Below are 25,128 nucleotides of genomic sequence, written 5' to 3' on the forward strand. Positions count from 1 at the left end.
AAGAAAGAATGACACAACATTCTATAAAGTGTAGCACGCCACAATAGATTGAAAGCTCTATGTGCAAGCTATTTCCATACATCGTATTGGAAACAGAATTTTTATAACGGGTACCCTTGATAACAATTCTTCATAATTGAGAAGAAAAGAAAAGCAACTGAATCAGCCATCGGTATTATTCACAGGGGAATAAAGAGTCGGACGAAAGTCAATCGAGGAATTGACAGGGTTTTATCAAATTTTTTTTCTCTTTTTGACGGTTAAAGTGCGACGTGACCTAGTTTCCTTTTTGGATCCACGCAATGAATTCGAAACGATTTATCAAAATTTCAAACTTCGATAACGCTGAAATTTTCAATCGGTTTCTGGTGTGCACGCACGCCATTAGCAACGTTGGTTTGTAAAACAAACCGCGCATAAAGATAATCAACCAGAGCGCCTACCGACTGTCAATATTCATCAAATTTGAATGATATCGCTGTCCAGCTAGGGGAAAAAAGCGAGTCACAGCCTATTTTTTTCACCGATCAATCCGGCTCGCGCGCCACGGATAAAGGAAACGTTTTCCGGATCGGTCGCAAAAATGTTCTCTGACACGCATTGTTTTGGTGGTACGCGGGCAACGATACACCGCTGAAATAGAACATGGTCCGCGTCGATTCCGGAACCACGGCCCAGTATCCGATTTTTGTCAGGAAAGTGATCTTTTTCCATTATCAGACATCTATATGTAGATTTCTTCCAGGCAAACGCCAGAGACGAAAGAAAAATGACGAACAGTTGGTACACAAGCAGGCGTACTATACTTGGTAAACAAGAAAGTTTTCTTCGTTTAATTAGAACTTTCGCTTAAGCTTAATTAATGCTTGAGATTACGATGGTTCTCTGTCGTTTAATAACGCGGATAGAACAAATTCTCAGTAATAATGGCTGAATGCAATACTTCTGCTCGTGATTTACGCTGGAAGATACATGCCCGTAGATTTCGCAACAAGCAAGGACTAACATGGTACTCGTGTAGAACCGGCACCACGCCACAGGAACAAAGTTTCGCCATAGCATTATTTCTGCGTGTAATTTTCTTCTTGGCTTATTGCGAACTGCATTCATTCATTGTTCATACCGGTGCCGGGGGCAATTTCACCGAAACAATGAATTATTCATACTGTAAACATTCGTTCTTCCCTCGTAGTTATCAGTCTCTTCAGTACCATGTTCCACTTTTTTCGGGCCGCGTTTTAATCGCAGTCGTTTCATTATTTACCATAGAAATAACTATACCAAACTTTGTAGCCATTTTTCCATCCCTGCAATTAGTCCTGTAGGACAAAATAATTGCGGTAAGTAGTATTCTCTGTGAGAGCTTTATAATCACCTACTAAACTGAAGCTTTAAGTAGAATCATCCGTTGATCTATCCGCAGTGAAGTTCGTACGCGTTAATTTTTATTTAATACTCGTAATTCACGATGTCTGATACCATCAAAGCTTCGAGAATATAAGTTAGAAATACATTGTAACTAAGCCTGTGCTACAATTGATACACGTTCCTCAACGAATCCTTATGTTTGATAAAAACATCTCAAATTATTTGGTTCGATCGAAGCTTTAACCTCCGATCGAATTTACGAACTTAGAAGGTAAATGCATTAAAGAATCAGATCACAAAATAAAGTTTGAACATGGAAAATAATTATGGGAAAGAGTTGCAGGCGTTAGCGCGCGGTTAGCCGTAGGTTAAGTCGGGGTTTCGAGTTAATTTCCATAGATTTGCGGCACGCAGGGTGAGAGGGTGTTTTTCACGATGTGCGATCGCTTCGAAAGGGCAATGCGAGACGAGGGATTAGCGCGGCTCTGTTATAACGAGGCCACGTTATGTCAGCCACCCTTGCTACGAAGGGATAGTCAAACAACCCCCTTGCAGTTTACGGCCGTAATTAACTTCCTAGGTTATTAGCCCTCGTTCGCGGTTGTAGCTCGCTACTCCATAGGACTTTGTCTCACAACTCTTTTCAGGGATAATCCTCTCCTTCTCCTTCCTGCATCCACCTTTTGCAACTCGACTTTCATTCGACGCAGACCAGCATTTTTCAATGAACATACGCACCAAGATTCGTCCATTGTTATCTCAAAAATCATATAACGAAAACTAATAATCAATACTATATTATATTCGTTAAAAAAAAAACAGGAAGGTATAAGTCGACCAATATAAATATAAAGAATATATTGAAATAAAAATATGATTTTCAAGTAATATTTATCTATTATTTCGCATTTATTTATATTTATCTTTTCGTAAGGTTTTTAAAACGACGACTAATTTATTTTCACAAGCTTATTCGTATAGATGATATAAATAATTGCACAAGTTTTAAGTAAACGTTAAAAAATATTAAAAACGCCATCGCGTTCCTTTATTTTTCCACCCATGAAATTTATCAGTATGGCTTTTGAGCGGGTCATTTGGTAAATCATATAAATGAAAATTAATAACCAACGCTATATAGGTTCAGTTAAAAAAAACAAAAAAACAAAAAAAAAATAACAGAGAGATAACAGATATAAATGTAATAAGTATATTAAAATAGATTTCTTTTTCCAAAAGCTGTACACGTATTTTTCAAATGAATTTTTATTCCTTTGGTTCGTGGAACGCGTAAAACGCATTGTACTTTCCGATAGGCATTGAACAAATTGCCGGGGACGAAAGAGAATAGCTGGAACTCGGGCACAGGGGAAAGCGTCGTTACACACGTAATGCTAAACAGTCGCGCATTCGGGACTGCAAATTAATTAACCCGCGCATGCATTATTATCGAAAGCACAACACGCGACCAGGCAATGCGATTCTAATTAAATTTTCAGTACGCAACAGTCCATCCGGTAAATCAACATAGTTGGAATACCATGAAATTAAATGAAAGCACGTTCTTCGAATAATTGTCGCGACATACGCGAGTACGCAATATGTCATATATGCCCTGTGAAAATGGAAAAATTTAATTTCACGTTCGTGATCATTGCCCCGTTATGTTTAGTAACAAACATTGAAATTGGATCGGTGCGAAAAAATCGCCATTCGTTATTCGCATTAGAATAATAGAAACAATGAATTAGTTTAACAAATATAAATTATAGCCCTCATCGATCGTCGCCTAGAATTTGTCATTTATTGCTGCAGCACATGGGTTCGGAACACCACCCTTACGCGAATAACTTTTTTCTCTTTCATTTAACCCCGTTGTTTCATCAGGGTCGGTGCGTAGCAGCATGTACGTAAAAAGCACGAATTACATTTCATTGAAACCAGAGAGGTCAGCTCCGTGAATGTATCTTGTGAGGGACAGTTGGTAGTCGTTGTTCTGAGATATTTCGTCGGTTTTAAGTGAGTCTGAAGCAATGTCTGGCAGCTCATTACACCGGGTCGTGGAGTCAGACAAGCCGTGAGTTGGGGCTGCAGCAGAATCTCATGCGAGGAAAATGAGATGGGAGCACGATGGTCGGCTACGCTGAAGGGTTTTCGTTAGCTGTGAAGAATTCGCCCGGACAAAGGCGTCTCTAGCTTAGACGTAACATTGTGCCAGGAAAGTGGCTACGGTCGGAACAACGCGCGTCCACTGTAATTCCTGAATAACGTTGGTGGCGGTTTCTCGGTAAAACTGTGAAGATTGCCAACCTTTATGCACTCCCACGTCCCGAATCCTTCTTCGCTCTCGTGTGTTTCAATTCTGGCCCTTGCTCTTTTTGCTGTCTTCCGGGCGCTTGGTGTTTCGGCGAACAAACTTCGCGTACGCTGTCCGAAGTTAGACGAGAATAGGAAAAATTGCTCCGAGCGGTGGAAATTGAAATGCAAAGAGCGACAAAAGAAAACGGTTCGAAACGATTGTAAAGTTGCCGGCGTCAATCTTCCCCTACTTTTCTCCTTCTCTCTGATATCCGCCAGGCTAGGATTTAATTAAGGACGATGGAAAAGTGAATTAGATTCGATTGACAAGAATCGAATGCTTTTTCCGATGTATCTGTGCGCCGAGGAATTTTTCATGGATATTCCTTGAGCAGGAGACTCGCAATCTCGAAAAGTCCAATTTCCACAGTGGCTCGCCAGCGCGTTCGACGCGGTCCAGTGTATATATAAGTTTTGCAATTCATATTTTCGACTAAAAACTGTCTCTAAAGGCCGCACCGCCTCTCAAATGGAAATTGCCGCGGCTAGTTTTGTAGGTACAGCTGCTAGATATAAAATTAAATACGGCCGTGATAGAATCTCGCGCGAACCGGGAATAGAAATGTCAGCGGTTCGAAAAATTAATCGGTAGATAGCGAAAATATTCGAACGCGAGGTCGTTCTAATAACAAAGTCAAGCAAAATTACCGAACTGCCACTGTTTCCTTTTTTTTTCGACCATTTCGACAGCCGTCGGTGCAGCTACCGGTGCAATTCGTAGTGGTCGTATGCGCGTACCACTTCGCGAATGATGTACAGCAAAATGGCTGTTCCAATTAAAACTGTTCATTAACGGTGAGTAAAAAATGTATCCGTGTCAGGCCGTCGAGCAAATATACGTAGGTGACGTTTCTTTAAGACTGAATAGTTGACAGTAAACAATTGACGTGAAAATTGGGCGACTCTGTGAATAATAATTTGTTAGACGTCTGGCGAAGGACAAGAAAAAAAGACTTTATGCATATTTATTTCTCGCTAACTCGTTAAAATTAAAGTAGAAGACACGGCTATCCGACACTTTCCTCTCTTTCAATGAAACTCGTTTCTCTGAACGAGAGATTAAACTTTAAATTCACTCTTCAAGCGATAATTCTCAACTACTGACGAGTAGAAATCGTACAATCGACACGATTGAAAAATACCTTGCATGCATCACGGTATATTATCGGATGATACGAAGAGCTTCGTCTCGACCGTCAATTTCTTTGTAGCTAAGCACGGCTAGAGAAACGAGGAAGAAACCACGGAAAGACGAAGATATTTATAAGCTACCGATGAAAAATGCTGCACGATGCTCGAGGGATCGTGCAACGCAGCCTGCCGCTTATTCAAGGGGGTGGAAGTGCGTCTGAATGACGAGCACGATCGCTCGCCGAAAACGGGGTGAGATATTCTGCGAGATAAAACGTTGTTTCGTCGATCCCCGAGTTGAGTTTCGCGTCCCCGGAAACTCGAGCGTCACGGAGATCGTGATATATCGATTTTTCGCGACAAAATTTCGGCTGACTTGGTCGACGATCGATTGATCGGAGCTTCGTAAATAGGGGAAAATTTTATTCACCGTTTACGACGATATTCGATGCTTGGCAACCGTTCTTGGATCGATATCCCGTTAATATCGGAGAATTTTAACGCGCCTGTATTCCTGGAATGAGCATTATACGTACTTTCACATTCAAAGTACTTCTATTTCAAATATGAAACCAACAAAAAAGATTGAAATATGAAATTCTCAAATTTTTTCCGGTATTTTTATATCGGAATAAATGACACGAGAATAACGAAAGTGGAATATGAAGCCATGCGCGCGGCATATTCAACGCGATAAATTTAATCCACTTTGGCTAATGTCCTATTAAAATCGACATCGACAGTGTGTATTTAACGTGAAAATGGTCAACGGGGTGGCAATATACACCGCTTTAAAATACTATATCTTGTAGCCGTGAATAGATCACACGGGGTCCGAGAAACGCGTAATTAAGAAACTTCTTGCATTGCAGCGCCGTTATAACGCAGGAAAAGTAATATCGAAGTAAAATCTTATCTACTGCGAGCTTAGTGGCTTGTAACTCAACGTTGAAACTTTAGGTTCTTGTCGTTTTACTTGACTTATGGTTAGTGAAATATCATATAAATTAAAACGTATCCTTCCTTTTGAAAACTTTCATTCTCCCATCATAAAAGGTACAGCCATACCAGGTGCTGCGAGTAGCAATAGATTTGAAATACAAGATACGAGCAAGAGATAATAAAATCTCATTGGTGATAAAAATTTGTATCACAACATTGAATCTATGGACCCTTCGCTTATCGAAGTTCATGCAACCTCTCGCTCTCTTAATTCACATAAAATTTCAGTTGCCATAATAATTCATAGAGATTTTAGCAAGTATTCTCCTCGTAACTTTTGACGGTTACCTGACCTTCTATGAGCGTCGTAAAATTTATAAAAAAGGGGTGTACATAGGGAGGGAAAAAATTGCGTGTTTATCTCGTATTGTGGCTTTTATTCGACTCGAAATTGCCAAATTATACGCGGTCGTCGGTTTTAGCTTAGCTGTGCCGTTTACAGGCACGCGTAATTAAGATAATTAGTAGGAATAATCTCGGGTCTAATAGCACGACGTGCTTGACGAAGGTTAGAAAAGCAGGCTGGCCATAATTAAAACGCACTGCCTCGACACCACTTGAATCCAGGTCTACGCTGTTCACGCACTTCTGCTGCTCGACAAGCTCGCCTAGCAACTCCGTGAACGCTTCTCTCCCCTTTTCCTTCTATCTTGCAAAAGAGATTTTTACCGTAGTCGAACGAAACTCGTCGCGGCTGAACGTTCTCAGAAACCGATCTTCCGTTTTCATGCAAACCTTCCACTCGTACGTACGTTTTCCAGTCGTTCCGCTCAAGCGTTCCAAGGATCGAACATTTCGCTTCTGGATTTCCTTGGAACGAAATAATGTTATCACTCGAATGAGTGGCTCCTTCCTTGAATCTTAACTTTGTTATGCGATATTTAATAAAAAACAAAAAGATATGACGACTTAGTTATCTTACATCGTACAGATTAAGCTTATTTACGTTAGATTAAACGTTATCTGTTATAGTATAACTATTGATCGCAAGCTTGCTATAGAACAACAAATATTTTTATCCATTAGCTTAACTGCAAAAATCTGACGAGAGGTTTTGTTTGTACATTTACTATCTTAGTCGAGGATTTACAATAAAAGGTGCTCGATAGAAAAAAATGACTGCAAAAATGACTAAACGATTACTTGAATATACTGATAGTATGAATCGATAAATCATGTTAAAGGCGTCTGTAAAGATATAACTTTTTGTCTGGCCAAGAACAGACAATTATCATGACGCATTTGTCACTATGCACAGAAGTATCGAGAAAAATCAATTTCTTTTTTTTTTTGAAAAACAAAAACAAGGAAACTTTCCATCTAATCTAGCATGACAGATAATTCCATTTCAAGTTACAAATCAATAACGATCATGGAATTACCAGAACTTTCTCTCGTAGATAGTCTTCGATCGAATCTTAATCAATTTCGTTATCCGATTAGCAAATTTATCGGAAGCATCGTTGAACGTAAGCTGTCAGGATCGTGATCCGGTGAGCTATGATGACCGTCTGATGTCACGATCAAGCTTGCGATTACTATTGTAGCGTAAAATAGCTGGATTCCAAACTGTTGGGGGCTCGCATTCCAACAGTAGGTGCGTCAAACGGAATTCACCGTCTATCCGTCAGATTGACGAACATCAAGGCAATGTTAATGCCGATTAGAGAGAACAAAGCAGTTCGAAGCAAGGGCAATTACGTTGGACCGGCTACCGATTCTGGCTCCGGTTAGGTCGTTGGCATCGTCCTCGAAAGATGCTGGATGCTCGATTCATTCGGGTAGAAGGCAAAAACCGAAAATGGTTAACGAGGCGTGCTCGATTTGAACCGTTCTACGGTACTCCAAGCTGTTGATTGCGAAGCAGCGCATACCGAGAAACGTTTGTTAACAGCCAGCCAAACGTGGATCGTTAGCAATTATATTTTTTTCCTGTCGACTCGAAATTAAAGCCTTTACTTTTGCTTCCTTCTTCGACTCTAATTTAATCTCTTCCTCTCTGTCTTTCACTTTTAGCTCTTTCATTTGTTTCACTTCGCTTCTAAAATGAGAGACAAATGCTAGGAGTTGACTTCGTTACGAGTATAGACGAAAATTATCGGAAGGAATGTAGATTATTCGAAATCGTTTACCTTCTATGCAATGAGCGTTTCACGTCGGTTTTCGATAAAATCGTACAATCATTTGCCACGCTTGTGTCGTTAGACAGCGATTCTAATAAAGGAATTCGCTAGTTAGTGTTCTAATTAGACACTATCATCGTTGGAACGCTACTGGCAACCTGTAGCAAACGGCGATGCTTAGCCAGCCTCCAGTGTACGAATCGAGATACTAACTGCAACTGTCGTCTTGTTATTACGAAAATATCTTTCACGAACACGGCATAGTTTCAAATGCAATAATACGTGTACCCACGTAGTTTCAGTTTCGCGTGCCGTTTTCAACCGCCACTGGGAATACGAGCAAGTTCCAACCTCGATACTGTCATTCTCTGGTCCACATACCTCAAACACTTGTGTTTCGTTCGATTTCCATCGAGTCACGATTACGTACATAGCGCTTAAATTACATGGGAAAATCGCAGGAAATGCGCCTGATAATTCCACTTTCGTACACTTTTCTCATTATAATACTAGCATCTGAAAAGAAGCGTTTCGTGTATTATGGTTATGAGGTGGTTTATTAGACGTGTTGGTTTATTAAAGAGACGAATGTTAAAATTGTAATAGTCAGTGTATATTAAAATACACGCTCAATGCTACTGTTCAGTACTACGCTCGCTACTCGACTGTATGACTCGCTATAATAACTGTTGAGGTTATTAAATGTATGTGAATACAAAGGAACGCGTGGATAAATTGTCAGGTAGAAAATATATATATTTTGAATGCTAAAGTGTAAATACAAAGTTCGGAATATAATTGAGCTGATCCAGATCCCCACGCTAGCACTGTTACTCTATGACTGGAAAACCCTGAAGCCAACGTTGCCTATGTACAGTTTATGGTTTTCCTTCGACGTCTTCTGTTTATGCGCTGTCGATGGCTTCAGTGCTTGAGAAAACTAAAGACCAGATGTAGAGTTTTCTTAGAAGCGATGACCACTTCAACAATAACTCGCGATAATGATTGTCCTAAAGAGCACGTTCCTCTATTTGTATCGACCGGTGGTATTATAAAAAATTCTAATGTAACTTGACGATTACAAATAACAGTGATAATATTTTGTCCGGAGTTCGTTTACCTTTGAATCTAACAAGCCAAAACAAAGTTGACACTCCAAGGCACAACAATATGAGATTGAATCATGTGCCGCTACAGTTGGAAAAGGAAACAATGTATGAAAAGCAAAAAAAAAGATGATAATAAATTTAGAAGGTTGTATCAAAAAAAAACCATGAATATTAAAAGACACAAAATTGCCAACGAAGAGTATCTTCTTCGTTTTAAAATTACTCCCTTGTAAGAAAAAGCAGAAATGTGATGTACTTTGTCTGTGGTCTTCGCATCTATCGTGGATAAACTTAATACCTTAAAATATTTAAAAAAAAAAACGTATGGTTCTTTATTACAATGGTGGAAAGCACGGCGTGTGCTAGAGGCTTCCATGAAAATCCGTTTAACCCAAATGAGTTTACGACGTAGAGAAATAAGGAGCGAGGGTTTCGTGACGGCGGAATCGTTAGATCACCACGAGGCTAACCTAATTTCGGCCTTTTAAAGGCTGCAGACGATTTGCATAAACGTTCAGACGCGGTTGAAGTTTCCGCGTGAAAGAAAATCGCGATCGATTATCCGAGCCGGGTCGTTACACGGCGATAACTTTGCGGCCAAAGGGGAATGAGAGAAAATTAGTTTCACGTGAAAAAAGGAGAAAATAAGAATCGTAAGTTTTAGACTTCGCGCTGCTAAGTTCTTTAGAATTCCTGTCTCTTGTTAACAAATTTCCAATTATATTTTTGAATCACAGTTTCGGTAAACGAACGTTTCTAACCGATTCTACTGCAAGATATCCGTATACATTGTCAGCTAAATATACTTTGCGATCTCCTTAATCGAATCAAAGGAAATTCGATTGAATGTTTGAGAAACGAGCGCGGTTAACGTCAAAAGCAACACGACTGCGTTTCCTCGCAATCTTTACCAGAAGCAGGAAAAAGAGTTGGAAAAATACTCGAGGTGCTTCTGCTTGAGCTGTCTTCCTTTTCTTCGCTGATTCGTTCGTCTTCGTGAAACGTTTGAACAGAAACCTCTCGAGAGTCCGAAGTTCGGAATCGGATTCGCGGAAAAAGCTTGCCGCGCGATTTTCATTCTTCTACCCTTTCCGGCTAGCGGTTTCCGAAGGCAAACTACTGTCGACGACGGAGATCAGAGGGCTTCGCAAGATAGATAAAGTTGTGTGATCAAGAAGTAGTTGTTGTTAACACGCAAACATTCCTTTAACTCGATTCGAGCAAAGAATCGGCTGCTTTCATGGATTTTCCTTTTTTCGATGAAACTCCTCTGTTAACTTTGGCCGGGGGGCCTGAGTAAAAACGCGAGCTCGCTAGCTTTCTGAAGCCACGTTTCAAAAATAACAACCGAGAATCTTGTTTAAATTGAATTTTCTAAAAAGTCTTTCCGAGTAATTAGCACCTGATTAACGAGAATTTAACACGTTGTTGCTGTAGTATTTATTTTTGTGCTAGGGATACCTAGAACAATATACATAGATCACTCGCTGATGATAAGAGATAACGAGCGAAAGTTAAGAGAACCGTATTAAAAAAGTTAGCACGCTGCGATATTTTCTCGAACGGCGTTCCATTCGTTTTTATAACCGGAATATCCGTTCGCCATTGTTACGAATTGATTCGCAATATTGATTAAATAGTCGGTAAACTTTGATAAATAGGGTAATACATGTTTAATACTGAGAATGAAGCGGAAATATAAATGCATACACAATGCTTAATAAAATATGCAACGCGTTATCCATATGTTGCCGGACATATCCGATTAATCGCTATGAAATCTGCTAAATTTATGAGACAAACGTTTATTAATGAAACGTTCGATGTCAAAATTGGTAAACCAACAAATAAAACACGGGACGAGCAATGTTTTCAGAGAGAAACATTTCCAATGATTTATTTATCTGTGTGGTGAAATATTTCGAAATTGCCATTGTAACGAGGCTATCTCGTATAAGGCTAATTTCGATTATTGAATTTATATTGATAAAGTTTGAAACAAATCCGAAAATGTGTATAGAAACTACACAGTATCTAGTCCGTGTATATCCATATTTCACAGAGATCACGAATGTTATGTTTCTAACATATTTGCACTAAACAATGTAACTTCTATGTAGATTTTCAGATTTACAGATTCGTCCAATGTAATCAGAAACAGTCGTATCTTTTCTACCAGAGAACAAAATCTTAATAATCGATCGATTCCGGCTTCTTCTTCGTACGAGAAACAATATTTGTCCAAAAGTTTAGTATCGAAATATACGAATAGAAATTTGACGTAGAATACGCGTGTCTATTGTCAAAAATGCTACCAACTTTCCAAACAACCTAACGTTTGAACGTTGACCATGGAAAACTTATGCGTCTATTGTACGCATTTCATAAAACGTTTTCAAACGACTTTTTCAACCCTACAAAAGATAATAAAAAAAAAAGAATGTAAAAGAGAGAAAGAATATCCAAAAAAGTTATTAGCTGGCAAATACCGTAACAAAAGGAACTATAAAAAAAAAGTAGTTCGTCGATACGCGGTAGAATAGAAATAAAAGAGACGGATGATATGAGTACAACACGATACACGTGTAGTAGTCGGGTTCTCTGCGAGTCAACTACAGGCACCGAAGAAATTAATCGAATCCTGCGGAAACATTAACCTAAGGAGGCAGGAGCTAGATGGCGAGGGGAGCGAGCAATGCTTTCGAGGCGGATCCCGCAAAGCAGGCCTCTGCGTCTCCCGCAGTTTTAATGAAAACTGTCTGGGATTAATTAATTTGCGATAAAAGAGAAGAAGCCTCCCCCGTGATGAAGTGCGCTTTATACAACGGCGCGGCGTAGCCCAGAACTCGTAACGACCATTTATTGTTCAAGTTGGAGAATCCTTAATGGTTGGCGCAATTAGCGATACCGATGGTGCGTGACACTTACACGTGGCGAAACTCAGCCTTCGGTAGGCTGGTTAAAGCTCGAAAAAAAAAGAAAAGAAAAAATAGTGGCCGATGATCGATTTAACTAGGCTTGTCCTAGTCTCCACTCGTCGAGCGGACCAGCCAGCGTCCAACGATACACGCGCGTACAGGCTTAACGGTAACAATTGATGTCGATAGGATCGATCGATCTATGGATCGTCGGCACGATAATTACGGAGATTGGACGCGATGAAAATAGCAGCAGAAAATAGTCGACTGCCAGAGAACAATGCTCGTTTCATTCTGAGCCTCTGATGTTTGCAGCTGGTCGACTCGATAGCTTGGCCATGAATTATTTGCAATTTTTTAGTGGTACAACTTGGCCGTCGATAACGTATCGTCCACTCGATCGGTGAGCGATACAGCAGTTAATATTCCGTTACCGTTCCCTTTCCTCGATCGAGTTAAATTGCTGAACATTACTCTTCGACTTGATCAGCCAATGGCTCGTAAAGTACAATAAAACTTTTCAATTTCTAAGTTGCAACGGATATGCGTCAACCGGCACGCGTAATTCTGAAAAGGGAAGGGTGAATTTGAATTATGCACAGATATAAATACAACGCGTGGCTCGGCTCAATAAACTTCTTTTCTTTATAGTTACATTTTTCTTGTTTGCATATTAAATAACGCACGACTTGGCCAGGCGCTAATCTCCGCTTACACCGGTAGAATTCTTAATGATCGTGTGTCGGCTTCTGTCGGTGGAATTGCACGTATTTCGAGCATGAGGGTCGCGCGACTCTAAAGCGTTATTTATGCGAGTGGTAAAAAGCTAGGCGGGAGCGAATCACCAACGAGAATCTTTCCAATTAAAAGTACCTTTAAGTTGGAACTTTGAATTGCGAGAGCTTTCGCCTCGTTGCGATAACGAAGAATTCATTCATCACGAAAATAGAAAAATTTTTATCGAGGTAAGTCGTGCTTTGCATCCCTACAAGTTTCAATTCAATGGGATTTTCGACTCGTGCGAACTTCCTCTTATTTCAGCCCTTGAAATTCTTCCTTCTTCTCCGAGTTCTCGTTGAAGTTTCACTTGAACGCGACATTGATCGCGTCAGGATCTTACCGATAAAAACTTCCGTCGACGCTACTTCCGGCAGGGCTACTTTAAAAGTAAACAAAATGTACACGCTACCCTCTTATTCCATGTTCCAAGTTTGCCATAAGAGTCGTAATCGCGTAAGCGATATTTTTATCCTCGCAAAGAATTAAGAATTCGACGTAGAAGTCCTTGAACACTTGCCCTTGTTGATCAGGATATAATTAGACTATGAGTTTATGCAAGACGATTATTTTATTTTTTATTTTACGATTAAATCGAGTTTCACAACTTCGTATGCAATTAGGAAATTATCGTTCGTAATTGTCGAAACTCGTAGTATTATTTCTAACCAGAATTCGTATCATGGATATTGCACAGTTAACACGGTTTAATATTCTCTTTAAAATTCGAAGTAGCGAGTTTGCATTTCTTTCGCAATACGTGTAAACCTGGAATTGCGTTCTCACGAGATAAAGAGGAATGTAGAGCGCGGTAACTTCCCCGCAAAAGGTGGAAAAGTAACGAGTTCAAATACATTTCGAATATGCAAACTGCAACCGCGAAACAATGGCTGCGTAAGCTTTGAATTCGGGAAACCGGGGGCTCATAACAGGAAGCAAACTCGAGGTTAGAGTCTTCGGGTCGCTAGACCAGCCGGAACCGCACATTCTGAATGCAAAACACCCTCCACCTCCTTCTACTCGCTCTGAATAGATCCGCATTCTTATTCTCTGTTTCGTTTAACAGCGATCGTAAACTGTGCATTCTCATTCTGAATATTCCCAGGTTTGTTCGCTGGGTGTTTGAGGATTAGTCGTATATGCACTTTGTAACTAAAAATTAATACGTATTAATAATAAAATAACTAGAAACCTGACTAACTTGTAAAGAGAATAAACGTTCGTTATAAATATGCAAATAGGCACGCTCCGGCTCGATACGAACGATGAAAAATGCTCTCGACAAAAACGTTATTGTTTCAAGTTTATTGTATCATTGAGAAGAGAATATTATGCAAATGATCCTTTTGTGCAAGCAAGTGTTATGATATTCTTTAAATCGTAGCTGGATCGTTCATGATCACGATATTTTATGCGAGTCAAACCTCGTATTTTTCTAGGAACGTTTGCAGCCAGCTTTGTCAGGCCGTGAATACGACGAACAAAAGATCGGGCTGCACCCAGAGATTTATGAGATTCGCGTAACGGTGACAGTTACAAAAATAATTCCCGAGACAGAGCGAAATACGGCCCGTTCGTGTGTCCGTGACAGATTCGAGCTCCGTGCAAATATTGACCGTATTCGTGTAACGTTCGACTTTTTCGCTTAACTTTTTACTCGTACCCACGTACAGCATCAAAAATAGTTCACGCAGACCAGCCGCTAGTTTCCGATGTTAGAGGAATTACGATTTAAATGAAACAAGTTTTTCGATCAACTTAACAAATCGCCATCCGACTGAAACTGGAAGCTGCACCGAAACGGATAAATATTTTCGTGTGAAGAACAATTGGAAACGGGCAGAGGGCAGCGACGGAAACTATAAAGCAATGGCTACTAATTTAATACAGACACGGCAGAGTAGAACCGCGATAGCACGACACTGAGGCGGAACAGTAAAGTGGCTCTGGAGGCTCGTAATGGCTATGCAAACTATACCTACAGTTTACAAGGGGAAATTTAATTCCAGCCGACGGCTTACCAAGATGCTATAGCATCCTTTATTAATCCAACCTTGCAATTCATACCTCGTGAATAATTAGCCGTTGTTTTGTTAATCGTTCCGCGCTGATGGTGTTCTCTTGCTGAATTACGGCCGTCAAACTTTTCTAAACTTGATCAATGTAGGCGGTAAAAGCACCTAACGTGGCATACTCGAGACGTTGTTTCGTCGTATGCTTGCTGAGATTCAAATTTATCTCTTTCATAGACTGAAAGATCGAAAGTATCTGAAACCATGACATTACAGTGACGTGAAATATCTGATACAGCAAGAAATCTTGAGGATAAAGAAACAATTATTCGAATGTTTTATCTTTTGATTACATCGTCAAAGAGTTAATTTCATACTTGTCACGACAACGCACGACGATGAATTCGTAAAGCTAATCTAATCTAAAATCAGTCTTTCGTCAATTTTCTCGAACTTTCGCATGATCGCGCAACCCTTTTCTGCCTTTGCGAAATAATGAAACGTTGAATCGTCTTCGATGCGAAATCGGTCCTCGCAATTAAATTAGAACTCGGGAACAATTTTAAAAGGAGTTCAAACGCGAACTGATCTTTCGATAATAATTCGAATAATCGCTGCCTGTCCGACTTGTTAAAGTTCCTTGGTATCATTTGCCATCGTCGATGAGTTCTTTAATTGCGCGCCGAATGAGATTCAATTGTGAGAAGACGAGCACGAATCGTTCGAGTTTCACGTCTGAAGCCATAAAACGGTTAATAAAGCTAGCGCATACCGGTTATCCATTATTTTACAGCGCTCCAGATTCGGTGGGGGCTTCGAAAGAGTGCTGGCACAGGCTGGTCGGATTATATAACCCCATAAACCCTTTGTAGAGGGTTACCAGAACGCCAGCTGGGTAATCAAAGTCTAATACGAACCAGCCATATATCATACCAGGGATTATTTCGAGTGAGGCATCGGAGATGATGTTAGGATCAATATAGATCCTTACGAAAGTCGAACACGAGCTTCGTTTTAAACTTATTAAAATAGAACTTGGTGTCCTATATTAATGTCATAATTAAATTCGGAGAAATAACGTAATATATACGAGAGAAGCAAAGTTCGTCAAGAACGTCAAATACACGGTCGTTTCTCCAACTACGTATCGGCTATCCGCTTTTGTCGCGTAAAGGATCTAGGCCAAACGAAGTGGCTCAAGACATCGCAAAAGGTAAAACCACCGTACGATCAGAGTAAGCGCTTTAATCCGCTAAGTATTCTCCAACGTCTCGTGAGAACGTCGGAGGGTCGGCAGACGCAGCGAGGTTTCACTAATATTAACTAATTAGTTGGCCAGTCGCGAGAAGAATTTTCCAACTGGGCTGAGAGAATTTTTTCTCGCGCCGACTTTCGGGAGTTTGGCTCCATGGTACTCGTAAATCTCGCGACCGTGGCTCGCATATAAATTAAAGACATGCAGTGCGTATCGCTACGAGCCGCCGCTGTGGCTCTTCGCAATTTGCATTTCCGCGTCATACCTGGAAACATATGGCGCCGATAACGCTTCTTACATCCACGCCGATAACTTATTCGTTGAAATCGCATCTATCATAAAAATCGACGGTGAACGCATTCAGGAATGTCAAGAATCTAATGAAAACGTTAGCGATAACCCAGTTAAAGAAAATGCAGCGAGCAAAAGTTTTAGAAGATACAGTTGGTTGTAATAACAGAATAAAGCATTTGGAGATGGATTTGAGATTGCATGAGTTAATGAGTTTTTGGTGAGCGCTTGACAGATATTTCGAAGATCTACTCGGAAGATTGGATTAATTTTCGCTTGATGTGTTTGACGATTTTCAGCTATTCTAGTTGCTCGCTCGAAACGATAACTCTCCTACTTTAAGTTAAATTTGCCTCCGATAATTCGGAAAAGCTTTTGAATCTTAAAAACGGGCTCGCAAATTGTAAGATTTTCTCGAAGAAGAGACTGTTGTTGTTTACTCGACGTTTTTAATTCTAAACCTTAAAAATATTACCAAAATGTTTTAAACGAAGTAATCTCCATGATGCGTGTCCTGGTTTCTCTATCATTTAACACGCTTTGTACATGCCGGTTAATTTTTCGATGCGTCGTTAATTTGAACGATGAATCCAATAACAGCGAGCGCGGAGATCAGAAGACAGACGGTAATAACTCTAATTAATCGTTTTTAATTGAATAATAACGCGGATCGCTTTGAGATCGATAACGCATCGCGGGATATTTAAATTTTCACGCGAATGAAGCGTACCGGATGAAAATCGATTCGTGTCAAAGAATATCTCGAAACTCGTTTATTCGTTGCCCGATGTACAAGCATGCATCGTTTAATTTCAGAGAATAAATTAAATTTTTGTCAGGTTTCGAAAATCCAACAGCTCGAAACGATGAAAGCTACTTGTGAAATTGATCGATTGCTCGGCTAAATGTTCGAGTCCTTAATCACGGTGTTGATCTTAATAGAAGTTACACGATAAGAGTTGAGCCGCTTTTAGTACCACGATTAATTAATAAATCCCGTCAAGGTTAACGATGATTGAATCTACCTTTCATCGAGCCTTCTTGCGCTCCTCGCACGTAACCGTGATTTGCATTTTCTGGAATGGCTCTCTTACTCCTGGAGCAAGAATTCTAAATTAAGAACATCAGCCCTATAAATCTGGAAAATAATTTCAAGAAGGAATTTATCGAAATCGCACGGAAAAATTTCATTTGGTTCGGTCCTCCGCTATTTTTGCTATCTTTAGAAATAAAAATATTTTTCTTTCCACAGCCGTGATTCGAGATTGAAAAAGCAACGAAAAATTGAAAATGTTAATCCTGGATTTTGTGTGAGTTTAAAGGAAAAAGGCGAGGCAAGAATGTGACAGATGAATAAAATGGAAAAATATATTTTTTATTTGTCTAAAATGCGGGATTAGTAGCACCGTAGAAATGTAGCGATCGATAACGCGTCTGCGGGTTTAAATTAACCTGTATACGAGCATCAAGCATCCGCATTTTTACCCGCGTCTCGTTAACGAGATCAAAGGCACACGGTACGATAATGATTTTCGTAATTTCCATTCACGAACGAACCAGAGAACGAGTCTATCTTTCACGAAACCCCGGATTATTATCGGATGAGGTGTTAGATTTTTTTTCGTGAATCCAATTTTTAATGGGAAAATGTAAATGTTCAACTGAAATATTCGATTAACGTTGAATATTGAAAAATTTTTTAATCGTTGTATATTCCGCTGATACGTTCAAACGACTGTCTAGAAAATCTTAATCAAATCCAAATCGTATATTACCAAAGATAGACTACATAATAAATTTTAAAAGCTTAAATTAACTTAGCAATTTCTATCCTTAGTAGTTTTACTACAAAATCTAATAACAAATCAATTTCCACGAAAACTTCATTTAAATTAATATACATCCAATTTTATTTCACAGTTTCCTTCAATTCCTTAAATCGATTGGTTTAAACATAAGAAAGAAAAACGACAAAAATTATGCAAAAATACAGCGGCAGAATCTAAGGACTCTCGTTTCGATATTTTTATTCGACCTATCATCACGCGCAAGCTCGATGAAAACACGTTATCGCGGCAGAAATCGGACGATTTCCGGTTCGGTGCTTACGCCGCCCGTATATAAAAGACTCGAGCCGGATGTTTCAGGGATGTTTTTTCATGCGGAACGGAAGGGTAGTCGTGAGCCGAGGTCTCGACTTTGCCTGGGTGTAGTTTTTCCCCTCGTTCCTCCTTCTTTTTTTTCGTTTTTTTTTTGTGAAAGAGACCTTCCCCCGTTAAGTTGAAGAGGAGATCGTTTGCTGTGGAGATAAGCAACGTGCAAGGAAACAACCACACTCACGATAGACGTCCGAGCATCGTGCGTTTATCGCGACCTAAATCTGAAATGAAGCCGGATGCTAGGAAACACAGACCGGCCATTTTTTTCGCTAGTAATGCTCGCTACTGCGAAGACACTGGCGGGACAAGAATAACCCACGCGACCACCTGATCTCGCCTGTTGATAGAAACAGATCCTCTGCTCGTGGCAGGCTGTGATGGACCACCCGCAGCCACCTTGGAATCATACTGAAACGGTTGAAAGGCTGTGCATTTAGGGACGCTCTTTCAGGATTGTTTGAAAGCTTGAAAAGGATTTCTGGCGAAGAATGTCTCAGCTATGAGGGCAATGCAGTGTTTATAATTTCGTGCCTCTGTTTTATACGTCCTTTCACGACAAGTTGAATTTACTCTGGATTTCCTGAAATTCTTGACAGATAACTACGGTTTTTTTTCTTTTAATGGTGCATAGATCATGAAGCAGTTCTTAATTCTCGTGATAATATCCGAAATTTTCGACGTTGTTCGAGATCGTTACGCTGAGTTCTCGGAAATTTTACGACAACTGATCAAGTGGCAAGTGTTAGTGCTATAAAACAAAATATTTTAAATGAGAGTGTAAAAGAAAATTCCTATTGACATAAAGATTACTGGGAAATCACGTTCTTGGCGTTAAATTTTAACCTCCATAGCTCGTATCACGCTTATAAAGTAAAAGAAAGTACTAAGTTGTCCGAAAAGCGCCTTTCTTTTACAACAACGCATCTTTATACAAACATGAAATCTAATCTGTCGAACGTTGTGATCTTTATTTTGATAGAACAAAATGGATCATACGTAATTCAATAAAATAATATAAAATGGAAAATGTTGTGCATCCATTATTTCCTTATAAAACGAAGGAAACTTCTGATACATAGTTAACAGTCCACTCCATTTTCAATGATTCCGATAGATCGTTCTTAATCATATGTTATCGAAACACATTTACGGAAGCAGCTTTACAGCGTGGTAAAAATTCAAGTGGAACATTGAAAATTTCGCCATGCGGATTCATAAAATCGGAACGTTTTTTGACAAACGATGGAAAAGCATAGGCAGCATTATACCATAAGGATCCCGAATCTTATTCAGAGGAAAAGTTCGTGAGCAGAGACGATGCGAACTTCTAATGAGCGTGAATTTTTCGACCACAACGCCGAGTGACGTGTCATTAGCGTTAAACGAGCACAAATAAAAAGAGGGCACCGTATTTCTCGGACGAATTTAGCATAGAGAACGAAGAGGTTGAACGTTACGAGACTTGGACGCGCGTTAAGCAGAAGCAACCTTGCTATACCGAGTAATTAACATGTGCGAATTGAAACATACTGTTCAACACACGACGGAAGGAAGAAATTCTATGAAAAAAAGAACATTTTTCTTGCGTCTCATTTAACCGCTTGCCCGAAATTTTCTTCGGCGGTATTCGCCACTTTTACCTACGCGTACCAGGTATAAAAGTTTAAATTACAAATCGTCCGGTGGAAGTTTTAATTAAAACGCGCTTAAATTGCGCTCGCATGAAATAAATTTTTGCGCTTTAATCCGACACTGACCACGTTCACATTATAAATTAGTTCGTGCTTGCAAAACAATTGCAATATAATCGCGTTAATTATTCGGCTCTCGGTCGCTCTTTGCTAGTCGCAGAATTCAATATTTCTCGGCTTGACGGTGTACGAGTTTTATGATAACCCGTTCGTTCCACCTGCATCTCTCTCCTCTTCTTAACTTTATCGCGCCGGCAATATTCCTTTTTCTTCCACTGACGTAGAAGAAAGAAAAGACCTTCGACAATTTCGACGCAGTTGCTCGTGGAACTTTCAAATGTTCGCTTCTTTTCCGAATCAATGAATACAGATTGAGCTTCCGCTGTGTAAATAACTTCATAGACGTTAGACTTCATAGAAGGAAGAGGTAATTTCTGCCAGAGTGTATCAAAGATACGTCTGGTCGAAATCGAATCACGAACGGGCAAAGGATTCCAACGAAGGCCATCCTGTTTCGAAAATCCCTTTCAATCTAACCGGGAATCTCGGATACCGAGAATCCCTTCGTCGTGAAACAATCCTGCTCGCTTCTAACGACGATCCTTCGCCGTCGGGGATATTTCTTTTCCCGCGAGTAAAGTCCTTCCCATTATACCGAAACGTTCCTATTGGATCGTCAACTGCTGAAGGAAAAGCTGGCAAACACGGGAATTATCGAATTATAACGACGAAGGTATAAAAAGGATGGATAACGAGGCAGGCTGAACTATCGGAATCTCTGAGCCAGAAAAAAGCGACGGTTAATTGGACTGTGCACCTCGTCGAAGCTTGATCCTTGGAAACGACTGAACGCCGCTAGAATCGATAAAACGTAGCTTCGTGTTTTGCGAAATACGCCCTTTAAAAGCTCTTCTATTGTGAGTTACGCGAAGAAACGTGATTTCACGAAATTATAAGTTAACTTGCAGAGAAAGATGCATCGAACCTCGTTTACGTTATTTTCCACCATATGAACTTTGATTGTAAGAATTATTACGTCCGTGACTTCGATAAATGGAATTTTACTATACTTACAACAACCTCCTCATTAAATTCTTCTTTACATCGGCCAACAATGCAATCCCTATATAAACGAGTGTTGAATACAGTTTCTTCAAACTTCGTTACGAGGTTCCTCGAACGGCTGCAGAAAAGATTATTTCTAGCATCGGAGTGGTCAATGGGGAAGCGGCCGGATCCTTAGAAATTTACTGGACAAGGATTCGACGTCGTCGGACTTAGGAAGTTTCGATGGATAGCTGCAGTACCCTGGTTCCCCTGTTGCACTGTAAAATCGCGTCGGAGTGTACGTAATCCATCGAGATTGCGGGTCCGTCTCGGATTTACGAGAGAAGGAACGCGGCAGAGAGAGATGGAAGAAAGATGAGATACTGGTTCCACACTGTGTGGCGTTTCTGCTTTTACAAGCAGATTGGATCCGGTCCTTCCAGGATTTCACGCCTGCCTAGTCAGGATCGCGAGACGCTACTAGTCCTGTTTCTTAAGCCCGAGCTTTCACTCCCGGTTACGAACACCTTCCGGGAGAAGTTGAGAAAATTTCCGCTGATCGTAAAGACCACGAATACATCCTGATCAGGAGTGAATGCGGATCGCAAAGATGCCGCTCGAGAAGAAAACTTGCTGAAACCTTTTTTCTAGACGCTGCATCTAATACCAGTTCGTCTTTCGAGAGATTTGGCGAAGAAGCAAACGAAATGGACGTGTGGTTCCTCGTGAAGTTCCATTCTATCGACTTATTTCACCGAGAGCTAACATCTTTTCCGTGATTAGAATCGGGCAGCAAACATGTGGATGCGAAAATCTGGAGGTAGATTGACAAGCAAGCAATAGAAAGATCTGTGTGTATATTCCTCGCACATAGATCAGCTGCCTCTGTTCAACCATAAATAACTTGGCTGGAAATATAGATGTTTTTCAGAGATTTATAACAGCATTCAAAATCTCCATTTCATTGTCGGTTATACGAAACTATATTTCCAGACGATATCGTATTATAATCATTGAAATTCATCGTTATTCGTTACTCATTGAAATTCATCTGGACCGAGGAAACATATTGTAGTAATATAAAATATGCAAAATTATTACCTTTATTATATTGTATTATTCCATTTTTACATATTTGATATCATTGATTGATTTTATACGATTGACATATGGTAGAACCAACGAGACTTGATTCGATTCGTTCGTTCAATTAGTAAAAATAATTAAAATAACTTGGAAGAATTGTGCTGGAATACTCGCTAATTTTATTAGTTATAGCACGTCCGCCATGACGCGGTATGAGAGTTGAATCCCCAATGAAATTAAGCATTCATTCGACCGAGCTACAAGCTGCAGCGCCGCTGTGTTACGGTTTCCATGGTATCTATCAAATTCCGTTAAACTATTTCAAAAGCATCTTTTGAGAGATCATCGTAAGGCCTCGTAAATAGACCACGCTATTCAGTGGGATTATTTAAGACTTGTATCAAACACGGATAGCAGGAATTACGAATGTGTATGTTCTTAATGTGTCGGAGAATAGGAATCGCTATTGGCGATAGTATGTACATGTATTTGGTATCGGTTCTCAAGGTAGCCACGTTAGAGACATTGTGCACGGAGAAATCGGATATAGTGTAAATCAGGATCCTCGCTCCTACCGCCGATATTCCTACAACTTCTTCCAATCCTTGCGTGTATCGCTGTTATTCAAACTTGATCCCTGAAAGCCGCGATCGTTCACCAGAAACCTGATCAATACGAATTCTCGCTATTCCGTGTATTTTTCTATTACTATTTTTTATTTACAATATTTCCTATTTTTTGAAATATTATTTTACTACGCGATCTTTCACCAGAAATCTGACCAATACGAATTCTCACTATTCCGTGTATTTTTCTAATACTATTTTTTATATACATCATCTACTGTTTTTTTGAAATATTATTTTACCACGCTTACTATCTTTTTACTAACAGATTCAATCTAAAAAGCATTTTTAAATATTCAAATGTTCGTAATCCATTTTCCGATTTTCTGTTTACTAAACCATATATTGCGAATATTTGCTTTATATTTATGATCCCTGTCTAACATTTCTCCTACACGTTATTTTTATCCCATATCTGTAACACGCTGCTGTCGTATATTATATTTTTAACGCATTCTTTCGTATTTTTTATTTTGGTATACAATCGTAGGATTTTCAACGAAACGCGTAGAAAGTTTCCCAACTTTCTGCAAACTTAACACGCTACTAGCTTCATATTTGCAATATCTTTCTTCTGCATGCACCTACGGCTCCTGTAACAGGTGTTCATGGTCCCATATTATTCTACTATTAAATCGTGTAGAACCTGTGTCGAGTGTTGGCGAGGACAGTCATTATTCAAAGCGCATCACAGACAAGGATTGTTTTCAGCGTAACACGAGGAACACGCAGTATCAACGTGTCACAATCACAAGATCGGTTGTGCAACTATGTATATCATGACACGATTATTGTGGTACCTAGTTTAACCTATCATCGTGTCCATTAAAAAGCAATATCTCAAAATTGAACATTCGTCGTGTACCACAATATAACGAAATTGAGAGACTGAGAAAAAATGGAGTTGATCAGTTTGGACTTATACGTCGATGTATTGACATTTCTTGATTGCGAACTTTAAATTTTCCTGTCAGAATACGATTAAGGTTGTATCAATAAACGTAAGACAGAAGTTTCTATGAATATTTTATGGAACGAGAGATATCACAAGTCTGCTTACATTATTAATATATGCCAGAAGACACGTTGGAAAATCGATGGAGCTGGTTACTCAGCGTTCACCTGGCTGGAAGTTAAAGAAGCACTTCTCCAGACTTGAAAATTCCAAGCTCCATTGAACCAACTACGACGAAGTCATTGTCGATCACGTCGAAATCTATCTACTTTGACGAACAACAACGAACACGACTGTAATACCATTATTCAAAAACGAGAAATACAAAAATTATTCGAAATCGGACGAAAGTAACGAATATAAAGAGACGAGTAACTGGATGAAACAGTTGACTTGAAAGTTTCAATGGAAAATTCCATTATTCTGTAATTAGCGTAAAATATTCGCATAAAGCATGTGAACCGAAAGTTATGCAATTTCCATTTTATACGTTTCAAATTTGTATTTCATTCGTATTTGAAATAATATTTGCAGGAAGTGTATTCAATCGTAAACCGTGTTCTTGCATAACGTTGAAACCTAGGAAAAGTATGTTAAGATAAAAGGAAAAAATTACACAGGATGCTTTTTCTACGTTTGAATGTCTTTTCTGTAGGGAAATTAACGACCGGCTGGCAGCGAAATAAAATTGCATGCGCACGACGTCGATAAAATCGAACTTTCTTCCGAGAACGACTTTGTTGCAATTTGCAATATACCAACCTACTTCGTCTACTAATTGCCTTTAAAAATCTCTAATTATCGGTAATAAAATCTTTTCCACGTCGGAGATTCTTTCCTCGTCTCCGGCATACTAATTGTGTAGCAGAAACCTTTTTATAAGATCAACGAGGTTAAACGTTCTTTGAAGACATCGACCACTTTTCTTTTCTTGTCGAGTTACATCCTGTTCCTGGTGGTCGATACAAAGTTGAAAGTTCACAAAACAGGATATTAGCTGCTCGTTTTACGCCACGAAACAATCGAGCAGAAAGGGAAAAAAGAGAACATTAACGAAGAATGAGATATACGTGGTTTAATGTTTGAAAAAGCTATATTACTTCTTCCGTGGCAAACTTTAAGAGCCATAATCCTTCGAACAACATAAATAAAAGCCTACGTCTGACTAATGACGGTTTTACTACTAGCAGCTCCAGCAAGATTTTGCGTGTCTCGGCAAC

General features: G+C 39.6%; 1 protein-coding gene across 5 annotated transcripts in view; it reads left to right on the forward strand.

The window, feature by feature from the left end:
- LOC132914062 (protein artichoke-like) overlaps window positions 1-25,128 on the forward strand; it is a 176,857-nt gene that overhangs the window by 136,209 nt on the left and 15,520 nt on the right. The window lies entirely within an intron of this gene.

Source organism: Bombus pascuorum, chromosome 14, assembly GCF_905332965.1.
Source record: "Bombus pascuorum chromosome 14, iyBomPasc1.1, whole genome shotgun sequence".
In the NCBI taxonomy this organism is placed as follows: Eukaryota; Metazoa; Arthropoda; class Insecta; order Hymenoptera; family Apidae; genus Bombus; species Bombus pascuorum.